Source organism: Rhincodon typus, chromosome 4, assembly GCF_021869965.1.
Source record: "Rhincodon typus isolate 14 chromosome 4, sRhiTyp1.1, whole genome shotgun sequence".
Taxonomy (NCBI): domain Eukaryota; kingdom Metazoa; phylum Chordata; class Chondrichthyes; order Orectolobiformes; family Rhincodontidae; genus Rhincodon; species Rhincodon typus.
The window spans coordinates 19,402,153-19,429,316 of NC_063335.1; the positions used below are offsets into that span (position 1 = coordinate 19,402,153).

The 27,164-nt window shown below is 39.5% G+C and overlaps 1 long non-coding RNA gene across 1 annotated transcript; it reads left to right on the top strand.

Annotated features, from left to right (window-relative positions):
* Positions 1 to 12,347: 12,347 nt before the first annotated feature.
* On the top strand, positions 12,348 to 26,944 carry LOC125482881. The gene is made up of 3 exons (XR_007261847.1): positions 12,348 to 12,419; positions 15,291 to 15,355; positions 26,411 to 26,944. It is a non-coding gene; the product is annotated as an uncharacterized LOC125482881 (long non-coding RNA).
* The last annotated feature ends 220 nt before the right edge of the window (positions 26,945 to 27,164 follow it).

A 27,164-nucleotide genomic window follows, 5' to 3' on the forward strand; every position in this document is an offset into this window, starting at 1 on the left:
GGCCCGAAACGTCAGCCTTCCTGCTCCTCTGTTGCTGCTTGGCCTGCTGTGTTCATCCAGCTGTACATCTTGTTATCTCAGATTCTCCAGCATCTGCAGTTCCTACTATCTCTGAAACAATACGTATAAAGTTGAGTTGGGTTATTTGAACATGTTTTCTATTTTATAATCGGTTAGATCAGTGTTAGATTAAAATTAACTTGCCATTCTCAGAAAATTTACTCTTGTCTTAAAGAAATGTCTTTTGCAAATTAAAATGTAACATTTTAGAAAAATGTGTCATTTTTTTCAAACATGCATTTCACATGTAACAAATTTATTACCAGTGTCATATCACCACCCTCACATCCTAGCTGAATCCATCATAATAATAATAACTGCACAAGTTACAGAAATTCTGTAGGTGCAAGATCAGGTCAGCAGTTGTATTTACTGAGGTGAATGATTCTTGACTGCTGCATGTACAAGACGCAAATCGGGAATGTATTGGGAACGCTCTGTACTTGTCTGGATGAGTACAACTCTAACAATGCTCAAGCTCAGCACCATCCAGGACAAAGCAGTCAGCTTGATCAGCAGCCTACCTCCAGCCTTAAAATGTGCCATCCCTCTACAAATGACATACTTTGATTGCAATATGTACTATTTACAAGAAGAACCTCCTAAACATTCAGTCCTAATTTTCATTTCCGAGTTGCATGCGCAGAACCGAGGGAAATTCTAGCTCTGTGAATTTGATTCCCCCAACTCAGCCTGGCTCCCAAACTAAAAATCCTTTCTTGTGACTTTCAGTCCAATAGGGCCGGCTGAATTGAAAATCAGACCAGGTCACCTCAGTTCTTAAGGCAGATTGGACAGAAAACCTACCTCAGGGCTTTATCACAGTGGTCAGAGTTTAAAAATAATGGTTGAAATGTGAGCGTCCCTTCCCATTTACCATCACAAATTCCCCATACGATATGCCCCTCTACCCATTGTAATGTCTCCTCATAACCCTTGTGCCACCCTATACCATGTATCCATTCTCAAAATCCTTGCGTTACTTTCCATGCATCTGCCCATGCTTTGCACCTGCATGAGCTTAGGGCTTTTTATAGCCACTATTCCAATGTACCTGCTATAAAACAGTTTGGTCCTTTGTCTCTATGCCAGTTTACCTCATATTTCAGGAGGCATGCCGACTGCATTGATTCCACTGCTGAGGAAAAATGACATGTTGGTTATATAAAAATAAATAATTTGTTCTTTATGAAAACAAACACTTCAGTTAACTGTGAAACTCTTACATTCCTAATCCTTTACGTAAGCAAACATTTCCATTTACTAAGTTGTTGGAGCTGCCGTTCAAAATGCTAACTTGATATGCACTCCCTTTATGAAAGATATAGTTTGGGAAATAAATCCTACAATTGTTTAATGTGGACACTGAAGTACCTTGGACTTTTTAAAACTCCATTTTTCTATTTGGTCAGTTGCTTAACAACAGTGTAGTCCCAATGAACTTGTGCACATTACGCAAAATACCAAAAAGTTCCCTACATCAATAGTGTTCCCAGGACCAGATTCAGAGGTAACCCAAATAGCAGAAACATCAAACATTCTTCCAACCTTCATTCATCTGACCTGCTCCCAATGCTCTCTACCCAACCCAATGCTCCCTCATACCTCTATGCCAACTTCTTCTGACTGCTGTATCGATCATCAAATAGCCACAAGTATCCTTGTACATTAAAAAGAATCCTATTACTGAAAATTCACTGTTGCAGACTAACTATGGAGAAAGGCAATCATTCATAAAAAGTATTTTGACACTGTGGCATTCGTGTTGCTTGAGGCATTGACAAGTTGAACCTTGTTAATATTTTGTGACAGTTGGAACAGTTCTTGACAGGTCTTAATACTTGACAGTTTGACACTTAATGGTCCCAATGAGTGCCACCTAACCCCTCTCCCTTACCCCACCCAACAAGCACACACACACACAATAGAATCCTTGACCTCCATCCCAAAGATATTCTGCGATCATATCCGCAGGAGTACCTTAGCTTTCCAAAGAGGTACCCTGGAAATTGAAAATCAATGCACAGATGGTCTCTGCCACACTATGAACTCCAGACACTAGGCACAAAAACCCAAATTTAGTGAAGGCAGCTGTTCACTTAAATGGCCAGCTACCTCCAGAAATTGTGAGTGTGTGTCTGAACCACAGATGAGCTACTCTGTCATGATGGAATCAGACCCTCAATCTCTGCCATCTAGAGGAACAAGACCAGCAAGTGCATGGGAAAAGCACCAGCTCAACTTGAAATATATCACTTTTTTTTTCATAATTAGTGGAGAGAAGTCCCGGAACTCTCTGCTTAACATTGTGAGAGTCATTCACCACACAATAAAACAGACTACTCACCAACATTTTGAGAGCATTTTTGGAGGGTGCAGGGAAGAAAATGAGAAATTTAGGTGCTAATAAATGGAAATCCTGACAGTGCTTTTGTTGCAGCATTTGACCAAATGTGGCATTAAGGAGTCCCAGCAAAACTGAAGTCAATGGGAAATGGGAAAAAGTCTCCACTGGTTGGAATTATACATAACATGAAGGAAAACAGTAATGGTTTTTCAAGGTAAATCATCATGGCTCCAGGGCATCAACACAGGAGTTCATCAAGGTAGTTTCTTAGGCTCAATCATCTTCAACTACTTTATCAATAATCTTCTATCAATCAAAAAGTCAGCAAAGAGCAGGTTCACTGACAACTTAACAGTATTCTGTGCCATTCGCCATTCCTCATACACTGAGGCAATCCATGTCCATATATAGCACCACCCGAACAACATTAAGGCTTGTGGTGAGAAATGGAAAAAAAGCATTCCTACCACATGTACCAGCCAAGGACAATCTCTAACATTGGAGAATCTAACCATCTCCCTTCAAGCTTTGGACTACAATTAACCAGAAACAGTCCCTGTTTTGTCATTTTTAGGAGAAGAAATTCATAACAGGATTCACATAAATAAATCAGTGTTGTGCTATTGTTTTGGAAACTGATTGACAATTTAGAAAACACTCTGTCTACACTACATATATGCATTGCTTTAACTGTTTGAATATATTTTTTTCCAAGTGGCCTACATGTGATTTTACTTGTTCTCATCAACTTAATATTGGATATAATGTACATGTTGTAAATCCCAATCAATTTTATCTTAAAATCTGATGACAGAAGGCAAAATACTCTCTCAAAAATGCTGCTTTTGTGAAGGGGTGGTTTAGTTCCAGCAAACTCTGGTGCAGAGAAATGGGTTGGTGCTGCATTTCTTATGCTTACATGGGAAAGTACTGGTAATCCATCTGGAAGTAAAAGTGATGGAAAGTAATGGCATCATGTCATAGTTGACAGAGATAACAGGTGACATGCTGTATGTATTGGAAGATGATTGAGGGGTCATGGCAGAAGAACAGAGTTGGTCGAGAGCACTACTGACCCAAAAAGGGGGATCTAGGCCTGAAAAGTCAACTTTCCTGCTCCTCTGATGCTGCCTGACCTGCTGTGTTCCTCCAGCTCCACACTGCATTGTCTCTGACTCCAGCATCTGCAGTTCTTGCTATCTCCATCAGTTAGTTCGGTTGCTGAGATGGATGGTTTGTAATGCTGGTTGATGCCAATGGCATGGATTCATTTCCCACACTGGCTGAGGTTACCATAAGGATTCTCTTTCTGAACCTCTTTCCTCACCTGAGGCATAGTGACTCTCATGTTCAACCATCACAAGTTGTCTCTCTCCCATAGGAGGGCTGCTGTTTAGTCTGGTAAGAGTATGGCAGCTTTACTTTCCCTTATCACTAAATAAATCAAACCTGAACCCCTACCCTACTTGGTTTTGGGGAGATTAAGAAATACTTGTATTTATGTGGTCCCTTTCACGTCATTAAATAACTCAAAGCCCTAAGCAGTCAACTATTGTAATGTTCAAATCACACCAAGCTCAAAGAAACAGCAATACAATGGTGATCAAACAATCTGTGGTGTTAAATTTTTTTATTCATTTGTGGGATGTGGGCATCACTGGCTGGCCAGCATTTCTTGCCTATCCCTAGTTGCCCTTGAGAAGGTGGTGGTGAGCTGCCTTCTTGATCCACTGCAGTCCACCTGCTGTAGGTGACTAAGGAACAACTCCTATATTTGTCCAAAATTTGTGCTATGAGATCTTCTTGCATCCACTTAAGAGACTGCCCAGGTACTGGACTTAATGTTTTGATTGAAAGACAGCACTAAGCACACTGGGATGTCAATCTTGATTTTTGTGCTCAAGTCTGAGAGTTGAATTTGAGTCTGGAAACCTGTGTCTCAAAAGCAAGTGTGCTGCCAGCTGAACTAAAGCTGAAACAAACAGAGGATGAAAAGTTACAATTGAAATGTTGATATTTGTGCTGTTTAAATTTCACATTATGTGACAAGTGGCAACATCAAAAATATATTTTTCTCATATAATCTTAAAATGTTAGAATGGAATGAACATTAAATTCCTGTCATGCACTCTTAGGTCATTTTAATCTTTTGAATATGTCACTGAGTTGGAATACACTTCATGTTTAACAAAGCTTAGTAGTCAGGTGTAAAAATTATGTTCTACCATATAATTGTAGTGATCAGTTACCCATTTTTTCATTCCATTTGAAGGGAAAGTACTCCACTTAAAATGATGATGTTTATAGTTCAGTTTTGACATTTCACTTTTTCTCCTGACAGTGCATTATCTCAATTCTGATTGAAACATTTTCAAATATCGCATCTACTGGAGTTACATGTCACATGGTACTGGCATTCCACAGTAATGCTGATGTTTTTAAAAATGCATATAACCATTGCAATATAGTACATGGAACATCGAACAGTACGGCACAGGAGCAGACCCTTTAGCCCACCATGTCCGTTCTGACCATAATGCCATTCTAAACTAATCGCATCTACCTGCATATGGTCTGTATCCCTCTATTCCTTGCCTCCAAGGTAAGTTTCCAAGTGATCGAGGCTCGGACATCTCTAAACTTAATTGCTAATTAATGATGAATTCGATGAGCTGGTCAGGGCAGCAACAAAAACTTCTGTAAAATTCCAATCCTTCCATGCTAGCTGGTCACATATTTTGAGAAGGAATGTATGTGATTTTTGCCAAGATTTTGATGAAAGAGCCTTTAGAGTTATAGAGTTATAGAGTCATACATCATGGAAACAGACCCTTCGGTCCAACTAGTCCCTGCCGAGCATAATCCAAAACTAAACTAGTCCCATCTGCCTGACTGTGGCCCATCTCCTTCCAAACTTTTCCTATTCATGTACTTATCCAAATATTTTTTAAACATTATAATTGTACCCACATCCACCACTTACTCAGGAAGTTCGTTCCATATGTGAATTACCCTCTGTGTAAAATAATTTGCCCCCTCATGTCTTTTTTAAACCTTTCTCCTCTCACCTTAAAAATGTGATCCCGAGTCTTGAAATCCCCCGTCCTTGGGAAAAGACAACTACCATTAACTCTATCTATACCCCTCATTATCTTAAAAACTTCTATCAGGTCGCCTCTCAACCTCCTATACTCCAGTGAAAAAAGTCCCAGCCTATCCAGCCTTTCTTTACAACTCAAACCTTCCATACCCAGCAACATCCTAGTAAATCTTAGTTCAGGAAAATTGCTGACAGTCACAGATTTATACTCATTTTTTTAAACGACCCGGAGAAGAGTAAGTGTTTTAGATGAAGCACAAAACTTGAGCAATGCTTCACCTACTTACTAACTGTCACATTTACACTGTCTCCTCATTCAGCACATCATGAGCTCTCGTTCATGCGTAGAAATTGGTTTAACCTATTTTTTAAACTTGAGAAATTCTTCAGAGGAGCAATATTTATAATTAAAGCGTTAAAAAAATGAAAAGTATAGGAGTGCCTCATTATAGCTCTGAGAACATCGGCCTGAATTATAGGCTCATGTTGCGAAAGCAAGAATTAAAAACCCACAATCTGCTGAGTGAGAGGATAGAGCACTGCCAACACCTAAAGTGCTCCTCACAGATGCTGCTAGAAGAGTGAAATTGCTACTACAGTGAATATTGAACTCTCATTCCCCAGCTAGGTATGGAACAAGGTCAGCTACAGCTATCACAGCTAACCCAGGACAACGCAGAGTCACAATTGTTCTCTGTCTGTAGTCTCCCCCAAAACAATGAACTTTTCTCATATGCAGTGTGATGATACTGTGACTTTAAGAGATGTATTTTGTCCTTTTTTTAATGAAGAGAGATTGAGGCAGAGGCACAGAGCTGTCTGCTCCCAGACAAAAAAGTAGAAGGGTCTCGACCTGAAAAGTCAACTTTCCTGCTCCTCTGATGCTGCCTGACTTGCTGTGCTCCTCCAGCTCCACACTGCGTTATATTTGTGAGGTCTTGGGCTCATTTCTTAACTTGGAACAATAGAAGCAGCATGAAGGGGTGGGGCCAAGCTCCCAGAGAACCAGGATTTTAGTTTAACTTTCAGTAGCTGTTGTGGTTTGGAAGCTGCTACACATCTGTCCCTGCTACAGCAAAATGCTTAAGTTCTTTATCTGTCAGAGTTTTCTGTTGATGTTCTTTCCTCCTGGACTGCAGAATTGCATGTGAGACAATCTATTTTACTGAATTCGCCTTTGTCGAGGGTGTGTTTATGTTATATTATTATATTGAAACAGTTGCTGTTTAGAAGTTAAATAATCTATTATTCTGTGAAGTTTTCCACAAGAGTTGTTATTCCAAAATAGAGGAGGAAGTGCTGGACATCTTAAAACACATAAAGGTAGATAAATACCCGGGACCTGATCAGGTATACTCTAGAACTTTGTGGAAAGCAAGGGGGGTGATTTCTGGGTCCCTTGCTAAGCTCTTTGTATAATCAATAGCCATGGGTGAGATGCCAAAAGATTGGAGGGTGATTAATGTGGTCCCAATATTTAAAGAAGGCTGTAAGGAAAAGCTACGGACTATAGACTGGTGAGCCTGATGTCGGCCATGGGTAGGTTGTTGAGGGGATTCTGAGGGACAGGATTTACATGTATTTGAAGAGGCAAAGACTAATTAGGGATAGTCAACATGGCTTTGTGTGTGGGGAATCGTGTTTCAGTAACTTGATTAGTTTTTTGAAGAAGTGACAAAGAAGATTGATGATGGCAGAGCGGTAGATATTGTCTATATGGACTTCAGCAAAGTGTTTGACAAGTTCCGCACGGTAGACTAGTTAGCAAGGTTAGATAACATGGAATCCAGGGAGAACTAGCCATTTGGATACAAGATTGGCTTGAGGGTAGGAGACAGAGGGTGGGAGTGGAGGGTTATTTTTCGGACTGGAGGCCTGTGACCAGAGATGTGCCACCAGGATCAGTGTTGGGTCCACTGCTTTTCATCATTTATATCAATGATCTGGTTGTGAATGTGGGAGGAATGGTTAGTAAGTTTGCAGATGACACGAAAATAGGCATAGTGGACAACGAAAAAGATTATCTCAGACTACAATGGGACCTTGATCAGATAGACCAATGAGCCGAGGAGTGGCAGATGGAGTTTAATTTGAATAAATATGATGAGTTGCATTTGGTAAGGCAAACCAGGGCAGGGCTTATACAATTAATGGTAGGACCTGAGGTGCGTTGCCGAACAAAGAGACCTAGGGAAGCAAGTTCATAGTTCCTTGAAGGTGAAGTCGCAAACAGACACATTGGTGAAGAAGGCATTTGGCATGCTTATCTTCATTAGTCATAACATTAAGAATAGGAACTGGTATGCCATGTTGTGGCTGTATAGGACATTAATGAGGCTGCTTTTAGAGTACTGTGGTACAGTTCTGGTCACCCTTCTGTAGGAAGAATGTTGTTAAATTTGAGAGGGTACAGAAAAGATTTACAAGGATATTGCCGTAGTTGGAGGGTTTGAGCTATAGGGAGAGATTTAATAGGCTGGGGCTCTTTTTCCCTGGAGTGTCAGAAGCTGAGGGGTGATCTTATAGACGTTTATAAAATCATGAGGGACTTGGATAAGGTCCCTTGCTTTCCCTTGCTTGAGGAGTCCAAAACTAGAGGGCATAGTTTTAAGATGAGAAGGGAAAGATTTAAAAAGGACTTGAGGAGTAACATTTTCACACAGTGGGTGGTGTGTGTATGGAATGAGCTGCCAGAGGAAATAGTGGAGGCTGTACAATTACAACTTTTAAAAGACACCTGGATGGGTATATGAATAAGGAGTGTTTAGAGGGGTATGGGCCAAATGCTGGCAAATGGGAATAGGACGGATAAGGATGTCTGGTCAGCATGGATGAGTTGGACCGAGGGGTCTATTTCCATGTTGTATGTCTCAATGACTCTATGAGAAGAAAAAACATTATGGCATATGAGAAAGCTAGCTAGAAATGCGCAAATAGACAGCAAGAATTTCTACAGCTATTTGAAAAGGAAAAGAGTAAGTACGGAGAACTTGATCCTCTAGAGAGCGAGAATGGGGAGTTAATAGTACATAATAAAGAAATGGTGGATGAAATGAGGAAATATTTTGCTTCTGCCTTCACTATAGATGATACTAAAAATTGCACTAACAGTTATACATCAAGAAGTGGCAGGAGGAGAGTAACTTAGTGAAATCATTTGAGAAGAGCCACAAAGAAAAATTGGTGGAGCTAGGGGCTATCAAGTCCTTGGACCTTGATGGACCTCATCCTTGCGTATTAAAAGAGTTGGCAAATGAGTTAACAGTTGCATTGGTATTAATTTTCCAAAACTCCCTAGATTCTGGAAAGGTTCCGTTAGACCAGAAAGTAGCAAAGATAACTCTTGTATTTAAGAAGGGATTAAATCAGAAAATAGGAAACTATAGGAACAAAGGAAATCAACAACACAATGCTTGATGTCTATCATGGGAAAGGTGTTAGAATTAGTCATGAAGGAGATTACAGCTGTGGACTTTGAAACTCTCAAGGTGGCCAGGAAAAGACAGCATTGTTTTTACAAAGGGGAAATCATATTCAACCAATTGATTGGAGTTCTTTGAAGGAGTAACATGTCCTGTGGATAAAGAAAGACTTTGAAACATAATGTACTTGGATTTCCAGAAGGCATTTTGACAAGGTGCTATATGAAAGCATATTGTGCAAAACTATGACCTCATGGTGTAATGATAACATATTACAATAGATGGAAGATTGGCTGGCCAGCAAATAAATATGCATCAATTTGTCTTTTTTCTGAGAAGTGGAGACTCATAGGATTTGTGTTGGGAGCTCAGTACTTTATTACAATTTAAGCCATTGATTAAATAAGGGGAATGAAGTTGTGGTAGTATGGTTTCATTTTCAGATGACACAAAGATAGGTAAGAACGTGTTGTAAAGAGGATATAAAGAGGTTGCAGACAAACGAATAGATCGAGTGAGTTGGCAAAAATTAGGCGGATGGAGTATAAAGTGGAAAAATGTAAAGTTGTTTACTTTGGCAGGATAAAACAAGGCAGAGTAAATGGAGAACAACTACAGACTTCCAAGTTGCAAAGAGAACAAGGCATTCTAGTGATTCACTAAATGCAAGTATACAAGTTCAGCAAGTAATTGAGCATGTTAATGGAAGGCAAGTAGGATCAAGGAAAACCCTAAAGCTTTCTATAGGTATGTCAGGAATAAAAGAATGACTACAGTAAGATTAGGGCCAGTCAAGGACAGTAGTGGGAAGTTGTGCGTGGAGTCCGAAGAGATAGGAGAGGCAGCAAATGAGTATTTTTCGTCAGTATTCACACAGGAAAAAGACAATGTTGTCGAGGAGAATACTGAGATACAGGCTATTAGACTAGATGGGATTGAGGTTCATAAGGAGGAGGTGTTAGCAATTCTGGAAAGTGTGAAAATAGATAAGTCCCCTGGGCCAGATGGGATTTATCCTAGGATTCTCTGGGAAGCTAGAAAGGAGATTGCAGAGCCTTTGGCTTTGATCTTTATGTCGTCATTGTCTACAGGAATAGTGCCAGAAGACTGCAGACTAGCAAATGTTGTCCCCTTGTTCAAGAAGGGGAGTAGAGACAACCCTGGTAATTATAGACCAGTGAGCCTTACTTTGGTTGTGGGTAAAGTGTTGGAAAGGATTATAAGAGATAGGATTTATAATCATCTAGAAAGGAATAATTTGATTAGGGATAGTCAACATGGTTTTGTGAAGGGTAGGTCGTGCCTCACAAACCTTATTGAGTTCTTTGAGAAGGTGACCAAACAGGTGGATGAGGGTAAATTGGTTGATGTGGTGTATATGGATTTCAGTAAAGCGTTTGATAAGGTTCCCCATGGTAGGCTATTGCAGAAAATACGGAGGCATGGGATTGAGGGTGATTTAGCGGTTTGGATCAGAAATTGGCTAGCTGTAAGAAGACAGAGGGTGGTGGTTGATGGGAAATGTTTATCCTGGAGTTCAGTTACTAGTGGTGTACCTCAAGGATCTGTTTTGGGGCCACTGCTGTTTGTCATTTTTATAAATGACCTGGATGAGGGCGTAGAAGGATGGGTTAGTAAATTTGCGGATGACACCAAAGTCGGTGGAGTTGTGGATAGTGTGAAAGGATGTTGCAGGTTACAGAGGGACATAGATAAGCTGCAGAGCTGGGCTGAGAGGTGGCAAATGGAGTTTAATGTGGAAAAGTGTGAGGTGATTCACTTTGGAAGGAGTAACAGGAATACAGAGTACTGGGCTAATGGTAAGATTCTTGGTAGTGTGGATGAGCAGAGAGATCTCGGTGTCCATGTGCATAGATCACTGAAAGTTGCCACCCAGGTTGATAGGGTTGTTAAGAAGGCGTATGGTATGTTAGGTTTTATTGGTAGAGGGATTGAGTTTCGGAGCCATGAGATCATGTTGCAGCTGTACAAAACTCTGGTGCGGCCGCACTTGGAGTATTGCATACAGTTCTGGTCACCGCATTATAGGAAGGATGTGGATGCATTGGAAAGGGTGCAGAGGAGATTTACCAGGATGTTGCCTGGTATGAAGGGAAGGTCTTATGAGGAAAGGCTGAGGGACTTGAGGCTGTTTTCATTAGAGAGAAGAAGGTTAAGAGGTGACTTAATAGAGACATACAAGATGATCAGAGGATTAGATAGGGTGGACAGTGAAAGCCTTTTTCCTCGGATGGTGATGGCTAGCACGAGGGGACATAGCTTTAAATTGAGGGGTGATAGATATAGGACAGATGTCAGAGGTAGGTTCTTTACTCAGAGAGTAGTAAGGGCGTGGAATGCCTTGCCTGCAAAAGTAGTAGACTTGCCAACTTTAAGGGCATTTAAATGGTCATTGGATAAACATATGGATGATAATGGAATAGTGTAGGTTAGATGGGCTTCAGATTGGTTTCACAGGTCGGCGCAACATCGAGGGCCGAAGGGCCTGTACTGCGCTGCAATGTTCTATGTTCTATGTTCTATGTTCTAAAGCTATTCTTTATTCCAGGAGGAATTGAACATTAAAGTAAGGACATTATGTTATGATGAGGCCACATCTGCAATGCTGACTACGGTTTTGGTTACCTTATTTAAGGAAGGATGTAAATACATTGCAGGCAGTTCGAAGAGGGTTTACAAGATTGATACCTGGAATTAATGTGTTATTTTTCTAGGAAAGATCGGACAGACCGGTTTTATTTCCACTGAAGATTAACGGGGTGACTTGATTGAAGTGTATAAGATCCTAAATGGTCTTGACAGTGTAGATGTGGAAAGAACGTTTCCTCTTATGGTTCAGACCAGAACTAGGGGCGGGGGCACTGTTTAAAAATTAAGAGCCGATCTTTTAGGACAGAGATGAGATGTTCTTTTCTGTCAAAGGGTTGTGCAGCTTTGGAACTCTGCCTCAGAAGACGGTGGAGTTGGGGGTAATTGAATATTTTTAAGGAGGAGATAGTTTGATTCTTGTTAGGCAGATTAATTACCTGGTCATTAGCAGATTGGCACTAAAGGAGGTTAAATTCTTCTGACACATGTTCCTCAAATTATCAATTGAACGGAAATATTTTTCAAAACGTTAAAGTGTGTAAGAGGGTGCTCAACATTCATTCAGATTCTCTTTCTAGGAAAATAATGCCTCTGTCACATTATATGCAGATTCCTTATCCTTTCATCTGTGGTAATCTTTCCCAAGCAGATGTAGGGAAGTTCTCTTACAAGTGCAAGTGTATCCAGGGTGGAGCAAAAAATTAGACTAAATGCCTGAACAAGCCAGTTACAGAGAATCTGAGTGGAACAGATAACATCACCAGCAAAGGAAAGCAACAACACAATGCTTAATAACCTGTCATTTTGGAAAAATGTTAACTCAACCACACTTTGGAAGATCTAAGGCTCTGGTCAAGAAAAAGAAGGAGGCAGATATCAGGTAGAGACAGCTGGGATGGAGTGGAGACCTACAGAAGTATAAGGGCAGTAGAACTATACTTAAGAGGGAAATCAGGAGGGCAAAAATGATACATGAGATAGCTTTGGCAAATTGAGTTCGGGAGAATCCAAAGAGATTCCATAAATACATTAAGGGCAAAAAAAGTAACTAGGGAGAGAATAGGGCCCCTTAAAGATCAACATGGCTGTGGAAACATGGGAGATGTATAAGATACTAAAAGAATATTTCACCTTAATATTTACTGAAGAGAAAGACATGGAAGCTAGGGAACTTGGGGAAATAAATAGTGACATTTTAAAAATAGTTCACATTACAGAATAGGAGGTGCTAGAAATCTGAAAATGCAGAAAGGTAGATAAATCCCTGGGACCTGATCAAGTGTTTTCCAGAACTTTGTGGGAAGCTAGGGAAGAGATTGCTGGGCCCCTTGCTGCGACATTTGAGATGCCAGAAGAATAGAGGTTGGCACATGTGTTGCCATTATTTAAGAAAGGCTGTAAGGAAAAGCCAGAGAACTATATACCAGTGAGTCTTATTTCAGTGGTGGGCATATTTTTGGAAGGTATTCTGAGGGATAGGATTTACATGTATTTGGAAGGGCAAGGACTGATTAGGGATAGTCAACATTGCTTTGAGAGTGGTAAATCGTGTTTCACTAACTTGATTGAAGAGGTGACAAAGAAGATTGATCAAGGCAGAGCACTAGATATTGTCTATTTGGATTTCAGCAAAGCATTCAACAAGGTTCCGTAAGGTAGAATAGTTAGTAAGGTTAGATGAAATGGGATCTGGAACGCCCACCAATTGCTTGCAAAATTGGCTTGAAGGTAGGAGACAGAGGGTGGTGGTGGAGGGTTGCTATTTGGACTGGAAGCCTGTGACTGACAGTGTGCCTCAAGGATCAATGTTGGGTCCACTGCTTTTCATCATTTATATCAATGATCTGGATGTGAACATAGGAGGTTTGGTTAGTAAGTTTACAGATGATGCCAAAATAGGTGGTGTAGCGGACAGTGAAGAAGGTTATCTAAGAGTACAACAGCACCTTGATCAGATGGGCCAATGGGCCAAGGAGTGGCAGATGGAGTTTAATTTAGATTAATGTGAGCATTTGCATTTTGGTAAGGCAAACCAGGACAGGACTAATACAGTTAATGATAGGACCCTGGGGAGTGCTGCCGAACAAAGAGACCTAGGGGCACAGGTGCCTAATTCCCTGAAAGTAGAGTCGTAGGTTGATAGGATGATGAAGAAGGCATTTGGCACGTTTGCCTTCATTGGTCAGAACATTGAGTATGGGAGTTGGGATGTCATGTTGCAGCTGTACAGGACATTGGTGAAGCCATTTTTAGAATGGTGTGTATAATTGTGGTTTTCCTTCTATAGGAAAGATGTTGTTAAACTTGAGAGGGTGCAGAAAACTTTTACATTGTTGCCTGGACTGGAGGGATTGAGCTATAGGGAGAAGTTGAATTGGCAGGGGCTGAGGAGTGGCCTTATAGAGGGTTTATAAAATCATGAGGGGCGTGGATAGGGGGAATAGCCAAGGCTTTTTTTCCTAGGGTGGGGGAGGCCAAAACTAGACGGCATAGATTAAAGGTGAGAAGGGAGAGACTAAAAAGGACCTGAGGGGTAACATTATCACGCAGAAGTGTGTGTGGAATGAGCTGTCAGGGGAAGTGTTGGTGGAATACAATTATATTTAACAGTCACCTGGATGGAATATGAATAGTAAGTGTTTAAAGGGATATGGGCCAAATGCCTAGGTCAGATTGAGATGTCTGGTCGCATGCATGAGTTGGACCAAAGGGACTGTTTCCTTGCTGTTTGACTCTGTGACCCTGTGACTCTATCTGAAAACATTAACAACGACCATCCTATAGTCTCTAAGCTATACAAAAGATTGATTATCTAATGTTGTTATCCTGTAAACTATCTGAAGTTAATCCTAACTTAGTATCACTGGTTTGGAACAGTCTCAGACACTCAGTCTAATAGTCGGTAATTCTGTTAATACACCGATAATTTGAATTGCCTGTCGAAGTTCTGTTCTAGATTTTGTCAAATAACCATTCTTAATTATTCAAACTTTTACACCACTCTACAGAACTATGGGTGAGCAATGTGCTGAGTGGGGTGTGGTGGGGAATGCATGGTGTGTGGGATAAGTGGGTCAGGTGTGAGTAAGTCTTAGTGTAGTGATTGGAATCATGACCGGGTGGATCTCATTGAGTATGAGACCCTTGATTGGGGTTGTTAACCTGCATCAATTAGGGAGCCCTGGCTGACAGATATAAACAGGAGATTCAGAAGATCTGGCTTTGAGCTGGCTGGTCAGAGGCCATGTAGCATGTAGACTAGTATCATTACTGCCTGATAATAAGCATAGGTAATCTAGTTTTTTTGGGGACAGGGAGTCTAGGTCAATCCTTATTGAAAACTACATGCCACGTTTAAAGTTATTATTTAACCCATTTTCCTAATTGACCTGTTCAGAGATGTTATTGTACAGATTTGAAGCAGGTGGGACTTGCACCCTGGCCTTCTAATCCAGGGATAGGGATTCTATCCCTGCACCACAAGAGGCCCCATGTGTTAGAGTTGGCTGGAAGAATTTGCCATGGCTGGACCTAGAGACTCTCAAGCAGTCAGAAGGACAGCCCAGGTACCTAGACTTCACAGTTGCCTATGATTTTGAAAGACGAACACTTTAGAGAAACAAGTCTTATTTATGAGATAATTCGTTTTTATACTGTGGGGAAGAACAGATTAGTGATGCAGTATATTTCTACTTACTTTGTGTGTTCTTTAGAAAATAACAAAACACTCTCCTCTCCTTCTTGCACCTAGGAAAGCATGAAGCAGACAATGAATGTGCTTATATCTATCTCCAAAACTAATTTTTGATGGAACAGGTCAGTAGTCATCAGAAAAAGAGCCTGAAGGGCATGACATTTGTTGGGGAGGGATATCAAAGAGGAGCCTTGAGTTCTGTGTTTAGCAGCACAATCAATCTTTATTCAGAGCTCTCTTACCATGCAACATGGGAGACATTCCTGAAACAGTGTCCACCAAACACTGTGCTCGCCCAGTCAAATACAATATCTTTATACATTTCGCGTTACAATAATTACATGCAACATTGATGTCATTGTTAGCTATGTCCCGCCAATCTATACATCCAATAACACGCAATCAATGATGGACATCGCTATGGACAGCCCTCAGTTCCCCATAATCACATGATGATTACAAGATATCGGTATTATCAGGCCTTGCTATTTTACAAAGTACTCCATTCATTTACATCCCAATGTTAACAGCTATACTCTTTCTCAGACACTTGCCAGAGTTTTTTTATTTCTAAGGATTGTTTAAATTCTGTTATTCATTGCTATTTTTATCAAATTCTGTTACTCAACTTATATTTACTATCCTAATCACAGGAGACACAAAAAGATGCTAATTCCTACTAATTGTGATAAAATTCACAATATCAGTTCGAATATAAGGGTAGTTATACATAAAGTTATATGGTTACACCTAATGTTAGAATTCTTTTGCCAGCTTCTGTCCCATCTGACCTTGGAACGTCTGGTAAACATTGCCCCTTTATCTTGTAGCTGCAACTATAACTCTTTCTATTTAAATGCTGTCTGTAAGTGTGTTTTAAACAGGAGATTGCTTCAAAGATGAAATTTACTGTTGCAACTCTAAATATTTCTACACTAACTCTTTTACTTAATTAGACATCTATTCAAATTCTGTAAACTCAATCACTTTGACAGCTCAAGAAGCTTGCCTGAACTCCTAAGATTTTACAAAATATATTCTCGTTCCCCTTTTACCTTATCATTTGTCTCTGTCCTTCCTCCCTTGATCCTTGGATGCACAAATCCAACATTATTATTCACATTTGCTTATTTAGGTGGTGAAGCTGCCATTATTTATTTTCTCGAAGTCAAGCTTGTGCCCTTTAGGGGTTATCTATTTTCCCCATTTGTAAATCAATTCCCCTCACTGACGGGATAGGGACCTCTCTCCCCTCTCTGTAGCCGTTTGTTTAATGGAATTCAGCCAACTTTCTTAAAGTTACGTATAGATTGCATTTTTTAGATTTCTCAACTCAGTTACCTGAAGAGTCTTTATTATTGTTGGATCATACTTTTCTTTTAATTCTTGCTAAACTACAAACCTTAGGCTGTCTGTTCCCAGATATTTTCGTATCAGAGTGTCTATTACAAACATCCACAGTTCTGGGTTTGTACAAAACTTCTTGTATTTTAATTTGTAAGATTCTTTGTTCCACCTGGAACTTGTCACCTTGGATTATCTTGTTCTCAAAGCTACCATTGTCCTAAATTATGATCTCAACCTAACGTTGAAAAAAACAAGCTATTTCTATCACTACCGCTAAAAATCTTCACCATTTTTATGCCAACTCCATGGGCTGTCATTTTGTGCTGCCTCTGGCCAGCTTCTGGCTTACGGGCAGAAACACTACCCACTGCACCACAGGACCTCCACAAAGTAAATTATGCTATCTCTATTTGTCAACTAAATATGCTTTTCAGAATAGCATTCTCCCTAAATCTAGTGTTCTCCCTCTTTGATTGACATCCTTACCATTTCTCTGACTCCATCTGCAGAGCATGTTTTTCTCTTTCACTTGTTATAGAAGAAACTAACAGATTAACCTCTGACCATTTCTCATTTTTCTGTGTTGCCATTAACCCATGAGCTTCAAACAGGCTGCAGTAAACACATGCTGGGTTCACAGTAAGATAGTCAATGCAATATGTAAATCTTAATTGGAGCTATTAGATTTGTTAAAGGTTCCCCTTTGACCTAAATATATATAGGTAACAACCTGAATGATTGATCCATCTCCTTTTGGGGAAACAAAAACAGAAGTTGCTGGAAAAGCTCAGCAGGTCTAGCAGCATCTGTGAAGAAAAAAGTCAGTTGTGAGGAAAGGTCACCGGGCCTGAAATATTAACTCTGATTTTTTCTTCACAGATGCCAGACCTGCTGAGCTTTTCCAGCAACTTCTGTTTTTGTTCCTGATTTACAGCATCCACAGTCCTTTTGGTTTTTCGTTTTGAGAAAGTCCATTTACATTCCTAACACTGCATTGTTCCTTCAATTTCTCTGCCCCTTTCGTCCAAAGGTGTGCAGGTTACATGGTTCGGCCATGCTGAAATTGCCCGTAGTGTCCAGGGATGTGCAGACTAGTTGGATTAGCCATGGGAAATGCAGGGTTACAGGGGTAGGGTTGGAGGTGGGGGTGGTGGGTAGGATGCTTTCCAGAAGGTTGGTGTGGACTTGATGGGTCGAATGCCCTGCTTCCACACTGTAGGGATTCTATGATTCTGTGATTTGCTCTGACAATTTCCACTGGAAATCAGTCCTTAGAATCCTGAATGCATTTTTACTTTAAAAACATAATATAGTTTATGTATGATAGTCTAAAATAAAAATCCCTCCCAGTTTGCGGTTATAAATCCTGAAATGTGAAATGAATAGATTATGAATTACAGAATTAAGAAGTAGAACTGTTGTAATGCAAATATATTTTGGTTGATACAATGGTGAGGAGTTAAGATATACTTTTTGTGCATCGGTAGCTATGCGTTGAGCTTTCATAGGAGAAAGACAGCTACCAATTGTGGCGTGTGACCATGGGGAGCCATGAGAAGCTCCCCGAAAGAGTGCAAGTTCCCTATTGATTTTATAAGATTATTTCATTTGCATGAGTTACCTTCACTCAACCATAAATAAATGAAAGTGTTTGCATGGCTGAATATTGTGATGTCTACAAGTACCATGGTCTAGAAATTGTATGCTCAGAAGCTAGTGGGTGTGTTATGAATGTGTTGCAAGAGACTCAGGTAGCACATAATATCCATGCTGCCTGGAAATTATCGTCATGGAGATTGAAACCAGCACTTTTCAATGGCTGCACTCCTAAAGTAGGTTGGACATTCTGCTTTTCTACTCTTCTTACCAACGTAGTCAATCTCATATTTTCCAAAATATACACCATCTGCAACTTTTGTCTCACTGGCCTAACCTATTTCCTTTTTCTAGATTTCTATCCTCCCATAAGTTTCTTTCTTCAGATAATCATCAAATTTGGCTACAATTCACTCAGTCTATTTGTCCAATCATGAATATAGATTGTAAATAACTGAGGCCCCAGCAGTGATTCCTGTACTTTCCATTTACACTCTGACAACCAGAAAATGGCCTATTTTATCCTGACTCTCTGTTTCCTGTTAAATAGCCAATTGTCATCCTTGCTAATATGACATCCCCAAAACCATAAAGCTCTCACCTTGTGCTTTTATGTGGCCGCTCATTGAATATCTTTTGGAAATCCAATGCACTCCTCCTACCGGAATGATTTATTCATTCTGTTTGTTACATCCTCAATATATTTGTTTACTACAATTTCCCTTTTATAAAGAAATAGCAAGGATTGCAGATACTGGAGTCAGAGATAACACAGCATGGAGCTGGAGGAACACAGCAGGCCAGGTAGCATCAGAGGAGCAGGAAAGTTGATGATTTGGGTCGGGACCCTTCTTTAGAACTTTTATAACACCGTGTTGATTCTGTCTGATTTTATTACAATTCTCAAAATGCTTTGCTTCTATTTCCTTAAAAATGGATTCCAGGATTTTGCCAATGACAGGTGTTGGACACACTGGCCCATAGTTTTCTGCTTACGCTTCTTTCTTGGGTTTGTCACAAAATCCTCTTTTGAATCAGTTTTATACTGTGCAAACCAGCAATCTGTCAGTATTGTAACATCTGGGGAATATGCAGTTCCAGAAGATTGCTACATTTGGCTGTTTGAAACATAGTTACATTCAATCCTGCCTTAAAACATGGATGGGGTTTGTTGCAAGGTTTTCAATAGGCCACTCAGAACAGTTCAAAGCTTACTGAATGGTCAGTTCAGTCAGTTGCATGGAAGCAGCCAGAGGAGAAATTTGTTACCATTGGCTATTTGCCTGTCAGGTATTTAGGAATAAAGAGAAAAGGAACCATCCTGAGAAGATTCTGCTATACCAGGCCCTGAGTAATTAGCATTCATGAAGTCCAGGAAGCTAGGAGGTACAGCCAACAGTTATGGCTATGGCTCAGAAGAAGCCATGCTCCATTAACAGCTCAGCATATGAGAACAAAGAAAAAGGAACCCCACAGCAAGTATTTGCTTTGTACATCTGAGCAGGATTAGAGGTCAGAAAAAGTTTCCAGAATCCAGGCATGTGCAATCCTGTTTGGATGGTGAACCACCAGACTGTGAGCCCACGTTGAGGCAGTCAGTTTTTGAGGGACTTCTGAAGTTAAGTCTTCAAAAAAGAACAAGTTGGAATATCTTGTAGAGTTTAATGAGATTTGATAACCCACAGTGTCACTAGTTTCTGGGAGATAGCTGAATCTTTCCTGACTGCAGTCACTATTTAATGAGCTCTGTGGCATGCTCACAGTTTGTTATTCAAATTTACTTCAGGTTAATTTTGGATGTTGGGAATATGTTGTGTGTAGATTGCAATTGTATTGTTCTCATTTTGTACAGAAAAGTTTATTGTTGTTTATTCAAAACTTTGGAATCTTGTGTCTTTACATTCTTAGTAAATGCCTTGAATGTCACACATGGTTAACTGAAAAAAAAAATGTTTTAAGTTCCTAGCTAGATTATAATATAATTTTGGCAGTCTGGACTGGGATCATAACAGGTGACACTTGTGATTTTTTAATCTGCTGGGAACATTTCAGCTTCTAGATAGTTTTGGAAATTTATAACCAATGCATCCATGATTTGTTAGCCTTTAATCCCATTAGTTTCCCACTGCGACTGGACATTATTAGCACTAACCCACTACAGCACAAGGTCTTCTTGAGCAAGTCTGACCTATGACTCTCTGTTACAATGCTAAAGAATGAGCAAGCTGCAACTGTGGGTAGTCTTCTAGCAGTGAACAGGAATACTGCTGAGAAAGTGAAGCTGATGAAAAAAATCCAAGCAAATGATGCCCACTCAAGCTATTAATATCACTTTGGCCTAACCAATAACCTGTGTCTTTGAGGGTACACGTCACCAGTGAAACCTCCAATAACCAGAGTTTCTATTTAGATAATTATTGACAGAATGGTACTTTGAGTACAGTAGTCGTGGTCTATCAGTGGCTATGAAAAAAGCATTCTATGTCAGGACAATGATTTCAGGAAAGGGGAATAGATAAAACAAAACTATGATATAAATATTTCTTAAAAATACGGAAATGTGTTTTGTTTTATCTGTTTACAGTTAACATACACTCGTACCAGCAGGAAAGATCATCTCCAAATAGCAAAGGCATCAGGAAAAGCCAAGATTTGATTCCCAGAGATTCACTCTTGGTTAATTTCAGCAATAACAGAGTTTGAGGGGCTAACATTAACTTCGGTGAGATCCCTCGATCATAAGGAGTGAGGGAAAAAAAACCTTAATTCCAGTACTGTTTGCTATCCAATGCATCATGTTTCAAATAAACATAATTGAATACCAAACCAGATCTAGATTGACCGTAGCTGATACTTAGAATATTACAGTTTCTTTTCTACTATTTGCTTTTGGGGTGCAGGTGATGCTGACGAGCTGAAATTTCTTGTCAATGCCTGAGAGTACTCTAGAGTCAACCAGAATTGTAGAACTGGAATCTCATGTAACCTAAATAATGTAGGTCAAGACAAGTTTTCTCTTCTTCAGAGAACTAAAATCATCAGACTTAATCAATTTAATTTTCCAAGTTGTCATGGTGGGAATTGAACTCTCAACCCAACACCTCAGAAGAAAGTGTTAAGAAGGTGGAAGCCCTTGGAACTAAAGGGAAAGCGATGGTACAGATAGGGAATTAACTCAGTTATTGGAAGCGGATAGTGGTGGTGGATGGATGTTTCTCACTTCAATAGATTGTAGTGATGTTCCTAAATGTTAGTTTTATGTCCATTACATTGAATTTTTTATAAATATTTCCATTCAGGCATAGTAAAATGTATTATAAAACTCGTAGATGATGCAAATCTTGGTAATGTGGCAGATAGTGAGGGTGATAGCTGTAGGTTTCACGTGTACGGGCAGTTTGGAGAAGTGGGCTGAAGAATGACAGATGGTGTTCAATACAGTGAGGAGATTAATTTCTATATTCTTTCATGGGATGTAGGCACCAGGGGCAAGGTCAGCACTTCTTGTCGATCCCTCACTTGAGCAGCTCACAAGGCCATTTTAGAGGACAGTTAAGAGTCAATACATTGCATTGGGTCTGGAATCGCGTATAGGCCAGACCAGATAAAGATGACAGATTTCTGTCCTAAAGGATATTAGTGAGCATGATGAGTGTTTACAACAAAAGTAATAGTTGCCATGGTTGCAATTACTAAAACTAGCTTTGTATTCAGGATTACTAATTGAATTTAGATACCAGCAGCTACTATGGTGGGATTTTGAACCCTTGGCCTCAGAACATTATCCTGGGCTTCAACAATGTATGTTAGATGAAATAGTCAGTAGGCCTCCACTTTCCCCTGTGATGTGGTGCACTTTGTATTAATATACAAAGATAATATAAATAGCACAATTTTGAAAAATGCAGATGAGCAGAAAGACTTTGGTGTCCATGTGTATACATCAGAAACATATTGGGGGAAGTGGCGTGATGGGTGAAGTTGATAAGGTGGCTAAAGTGGGTTACTAGCCTCAACAAAAATCATAGAATATAAAAGCAAAGAGAACAGGCTAACATTTATAAGGCACTGATTAGTTCACAGATGGAGTATTGTTGTCATTGCAGTGCACCAAAAATCAGGTAACGTGATGACCTTAGTAAGGAAATCTTTCCAGGCAGTGGTGAAACACTGCTTTTTTTTTATATAGAATCCCTACAGTGTGGAAACAGGCCCTTCGGCCCAACAAGTCCACACCGACCCTCAGAACATCCCACCCAGACCCATCCCCCTATAACCCACCTAATCTCTGTTGCCTCGATTAAATTCCGTCTATGAGGATCCTCTTGACCAGATTGAAATTTACATTGAAAAAGGAGAAATCTGCATCAAAGATATCAATAGATCATTGATCTTCAAGGTCATTGGCAAGTGCTGTTCTTTCACTGTTGATCACAAAATTCAACCCATTATATCTGTTGAGATAATTAGCTATTGCTGAAACATCCTAGCCAATGGTTACGCAGCTCATGTTCAGACTGCAGAACCTCTCTCTAGCTGATCAGAGTCAACAATGTAGGTAAAAATCTCAAGTTCATGGTCAGGCTTTTAGGTTAATGTATACCTTCAAGTAAAAACTTTAATAAAATTATTAAAATGCATAAAAGACTATTCAGAAAGTCAGTTTATCTTATCATTGTGTTGCATCACTTCGAAATGTTTTTATTTGGTTTAAACCTTTATTTTTTGCATGACTATTTTCAATTACTGAGCAAGGAATATTTATTTTCCTGAGATAATTTTGAACCATTCATAATAATATCAATGTTTTAAATCAATAAATTCTCCTGGCTGATCAATCAGGACTAATTATACTTCTAAATTGCCAATAGTAGTTCACTGGCAGTTTATTACCTTGCAAATGATTGCTGTTTTTCCTCTGTCTTCAGCTCATTTGTTTCTCTTTTATTTTGAAAAAGTCAGCTAAGTATTACATCAAACCAAAAAAATCAATAGGAAACAATGTGATATTAGGAAATGCATATTAGATCAAAGACGTTATTACACATAATAGACGGCAAGATATTTTGATAACATATTTATAACAGCAATGCATTAAGATATTCTAATCAGTAATCTTCAGGACTAAAATACAAGCTTTATAACAACTTACTGAAAAAAAATTAGTTCCAAGTTAATAGAGCAAAAGAAAACTATCCTCAGGATAGTAAAGTGTAAAAATAAGTTTAACGTTGTGTTATGATCCCACTTGAATGTAATAACTGGACAAGGTAGATCCTGTACTGGGACAAGAGCAGAAATTGTTGGAGAAACTCAACAGGTCTAGCCGCATCTGTTGAGACAAAAACAGAGCTAATGTTTCAAGTCCAGTGACACTTCATCATCCATACTGAGACCTTGTTTGATAGACCTAAGTTTTATTAATTTTTCTTTGCTGTGGAGATCTGTCACTGAACTAATTCACAAAGGTTGTCAGTGTGTTTTTAACAAATTAAAAAATATTGTTCTACAAAACGTAGAAAAAGCACGCAAAATTTATTTTATGATACGATATCTGTTAGGATGAGGTAATGACAAATATCAGAAAGAAAGATTCAATACTTTTACCCTAACAATAACCTTACAGATACTCAATCCTCAGTGAAGGGTCACTGTAACTCCATGCTATGGCTCCTTGTTCAGTTAGCTCAACTGTACTTGGTTTATTTTTCTGCAAAGTTCTGGGCATTCATTTGATGCAATTCTCTCCAATTAATTTCTCTCCCTATGACTTTTCAATAAGTGACTAAGCCAACTCACTGTTACTATGGGAAATAGGCTCTTAAATGTATGTCAACAGCACTCTTGCAGGGAGTCGTCCTCTCTGACACTTCCACACCCATCTGCTTCTAGAATTTTCTTCTCAGCAAGTCATAACTTCTCCTTTCTGACCTGCCTGTTTTGGGGCAGAAAATTCTTGCTCGTCATTTAACTCCATTTACATGATTTCTTGGAAATGCTATCTTTAGTTCACTATTCAAATGACTTTTTGGCCTTTAATAAAGAATTAAGTCAGACCTTTGCAGCACTAAAAATTAAAATCAATTTTTCTTCTACTTTTGAACCAAAGTTTCCATATAATAACAAAATATCATGAGCATTCATCATAATTGTAAAAAAAAGCAACAAGATTAAAATAGTTTGCAGAATCTAAAGCAATATGTGGTATCTGCTCACAAAGATATTACTGTTTAAAACCATACTGAGACATTATTAGTGAAGAAAATATTTGTGTAGCTAAAATAATGCCTTTGATCATGGAATAGAATCCCCACAGTGTACAAAGAGGCTATTCAGCCCATCAAGAGTGCACTGACCCTCTGAAGAGCAGCCCACCTAGAGCCAGACCCCCAACCTATCCCCGTAACCCCACATTTACCATGGCCAATTCACCTACTCTACACATCTCTAAACACTATGGCAATTTAGCATGGCTGATCCAACTAACCTGCACATCTTTGGACTGTGGGTAGAAACTGGAAAACCTGGCAGAACGCCACGCAGACACAGGGAGAATGTACAAACTCCACACAGACAGTCGCCCAAGGCTGGAATCAAACCTCGATCCCTAGTGCCGTGAAGCAGCAGTGCTAACCACTGAGCCACCATATCATGCCAAATTTAATTCATTTCATTTCCAACCTGAAACACAACAATATTTTGACTTTGGCTTTCTCAGGAGATTGTAGAATATTCTTGTTTTATCATTGTGAAATACTTGAGAATATGTGGTTTGAATATCACGATGCATTTGAACGTAAAATCTGAACATTGGTCAAAAGATAGATTTTCTGAGTAAGAGTTGCCTGTGTTTTTCTTGCATTCATCTTAACAAACAAATACATCACAAATATGTAATAAAACAAAGTGCTAGTGAGATTTGGTCAGAAATCACACAAGACCAGGTTATAGTCCAACAGGTTTATTTGAAAACACAAGATTTGGCACACCAGCACTTCTGTACGTAGACTTAACATTTCAAGTCCAAGTAAATCTTCCTTGATCCCCAAGGGGCTTAGGAAATGATGAATGTATGCTTTTGAGAAAGGGGAAGAGGAGAAAGTGGAACATGTGGCGAGGATGCCCAGAGGAAAAGACAATGGGAGTTCTGATGGTAGTACAGGAGGGATATAGATGCAGAATAGGTGTTAATGGTAAGTGAGAATAGTGGAGTTATAGATCAGCTCAGCTGAGAGTAAACCCATGTTAAAAAAAAAACAGTGGTATGAGGAATGGAGTGTAACCAAATAGAGGACACTATTCATGATCTGAAATTGTTGGATTTGAAGTTCATACTGAGGCTATAAAGTGCCTATAACAAAGTACTCCTCAACAGTCACCAGCCTGGCTTCAGTGGGAGACAAAGCATCACAAATGTTTTGCATACCTAAGCTGTAGGCCTGGGAATCGGGAGGGGTTGGTGATAATGTGGGGAAATGGAGTCTTAAGTAAAGGTTTGGATGGAAGGGTGATTTGCTCAAACCTAACATGGTTTACAGAAATGTAATGCAAAAATGAAATGAAAGTTTTTGGGGGATGGGAATGTATTGGTTGGCCAGATTGACAAACTGAGCCTGCAGCACACACTGTGAAACACAACCTGTGTGGTCCTTCATCCTCATCTCAATCATCATTTAAAAATGGCTGCCACCACACTTGGAGGGAGCAGAGCGAGTATGTGTATGTCGGAGGGAGCAGGTTCTCCTTGTGAGTAATTTGAGGCCTTGCAGGGGGCAATAAGATTAGTCAAATGCTTACACAGTATAGGTTAAAGACATCTGGAATCATATATGACCACGTATGTGATCAAGTGCATGTCTGAAAATCCTGGGTACATGTATGTCATGTCATTTACAAATTATTTGTAATAATCACTGTGAAGGAAATGTAACATCAGTAATGAAGCTCCTAAAGCTGCTTACCTCTTGCCTTGGAATATAACATTTTCACATTACTACCTTACAAGCAATGCTGCTTTTCTTGGGTAATGAAGCTGATGGGGGCTAGGTGGAAACAGACTCATTCTACCACATGACTCTCCTACTGAGCATACATGTGAATCAGGTCTACCACATAAAAGACTCATTGTCCTCCTTCTCAGATGTTTTCATGTCCCAGTGTTTGGAGGGCGGTGGTCACTTGTGTGTGCTGCAATTGCTGACTGATAACATAACTGAAGAACTGCTTCATTTCAGATATTCCCCACATAGGCCACACTATCACCAATGGATCAAGACATAGAAACTTTTGTCATCTCTGTTACAACTAGGAGTGTTCACATAAATTGATGAGGAGCACATGAGCCTGGAAGCCCAGTTCCAGCAGCAACATCTAGAGTTTCCAGCAAGTGGTCCCTCATGATGCAGAGAAAGTGTAGAAGATCAACAATCTTTCCTCATCGATGGAACATTCTCCTAATGAGCAAAGTGTATCAAATGACATTGTCTCAGAATACCATGCTAAAACAGTGCCATCTGCTGAATAATTCCAAGGTCAGAGCACTATAGTCTCTACACCTGTCGGAATGCCATATCATGAAACCCAATGTATATTCAATGTAATACCTTCTTCTACTGGGACCATCGACCAGACAGGAATTCTTTTGTAACCACTGTCAATGGGATTGAAGTTATCATTTATTAATTGTAAATGTATTGATGTTGGAAAGAATAGCAGCCGTTACTTAACCTCAACTACAAACCACAGCCAACTGGCTTATTCTTTCTTCATTTTTCTTGCTGTTTAATAAAACTTAAATTATAAACTGATGACACTTTTACAACATTGGGTGTTCCTTCATTCAATAAAGACAAAATGTCATGCGCTAGAAAGAATAGCTATCCTTCACCTAGCGTTCTAACATCATGTGACTATGAGAATGAATGTCCTTTGGAACTCACCCAAGTGAGGATGAAAAATAAACATAAGTTTATAAATATGACACTCTAA